The sequence below is a fragment of the Atta colombica genome, unplaced genomic scaffold (genome assembly GCF_001594045.1).
Source record: "Atta colombica isolate Treedump-2 unplaced genomic scaffold, Acol1.0 scaffold12, whole genome shotgun sequence".
Classification (NCBI taxonomy): Eukaryota; Metazoa; Arthropoda; class Insecta; order Hymenoptera; family Formicidae; genus Atta; species Atta colombica.
The window spans coordinates 3940873-3942436 of record NW_017259206.1 but is presented as its reverse complement, the minus strand read 5'-3'; positions in this window follow the sequence as shown (position 1 = coordinate 3942436).

Sequence of the window (1564 nt, the reverse complement as noted above, 5' to 3'; positions counted from 1 at the left end):
TATATATATATATATCTATTATCTTCATTCTCCGTAAGACGGCGTAAGAAATGGTTTAACACTAGAAATATCAATGTTTCTTATTCACTAAATCAAGCAAATAAATTACTATAAATTATTAAAAATAAAGAAAATGATGAAAAATTAAATATTTCATCAACATAAAGAATATAATTATTAAAAAGCAAACAATTTTTTTAGTGTTTTATCTTTATACAAGAAATATAAAACAACGTTTGCATTACTTCTTTTCTTTTGACTCTTCACGCATTTTCTATTGTATACAATTTATATATATTGCAAATATTTGTAATACTTTCTGCTTATTGTTACATTAATTTATGTATATTAGTCATACTATGTTGAATATATTTTCAGATAGGAGTCCAATCAGTATTTAACTGCTGTTTCGTCTTTTGTCTGGAATTAATGTCTTTATTTATTACTGCATTTTTATCTGTCTCTTTATTATTTGTATTTAATAAAAAAATATTTATTATTATTATTAATAAATCTAAAATATAAACAGTATTAAAATCTAGAGTAAAATTAATAACTCTCTTTCATTTAGAAAAGTCTATAAACACAAATTGCATACAAATACAACGGTACATCTTGTCGCTCTAATTCAAGCATCCTTTCCGTTTTCTTGGTAACGACACTTGTAATGATACATTGCGACGAGGTCACAGCCTCTAAATTCTAAGCCTCTAATTCTTGCAATCGGATACGCAGATTTCATAATTCACGCCACGTTTATCGCCACGATCGCGCGATCGCGCGAGGACAAAAATTCGCGAGTGATATTGGCTTTCCTATCACGATCCGTTAGCCAATTTATCTCGTTGCATTTTCCAAATTGAACTTTATATTTTCAATCGTCCATCAATTGAGCGCCTCGCAAGTATACATCGTAAAGTATTAAATAGGATAGATCGCCGAAAAGATTCCGGTATAATCACACATACGAGATGGTCGATGAACGCTTCCCGCGATATTAGATTCTTAATTAACTCCATTAAATCAACTTGCATTCGGTGCGCGCATGTAATTAATCGTAAATTGTGATGCGTTTAATTAAGTATTTGTGGTAGCCGATCGTAACGTCATTCATGCGACTCACCGATAAACACCGGTAATGATAACTTAAGGAAATCGTGCAGAAATCTCCAAAGATACAACCGCTTTATCTCAGATTGCAAATAAGGCGCACGCGACGATATCGGACGGAAAGATCGGCACGACAGTCGAGGTTGGCGAAATCCCGAAAATCCTGTTTCCATTTTTACGATCTCATAAAACACGCGGTTCAAGATTGTAATTTTAACCTCCCAGAATACCAGATATTTATTTGAAAATTTATACTCCTGTATATTTTATAGATTTATATTTAATCCTTTTGTTAATGCATCTTTTTTCCATCGTGTTTCTCACACGGAAAGAACTGTTTTGCTGAGTGAAATCGTAAAACTTATAAGAACTTCCAAGTATTTATATTCTTATGCAATATCGTTATAAACAGCTTCTTACTAAGTCATAAGATTTATGAGAAATCATAGACATT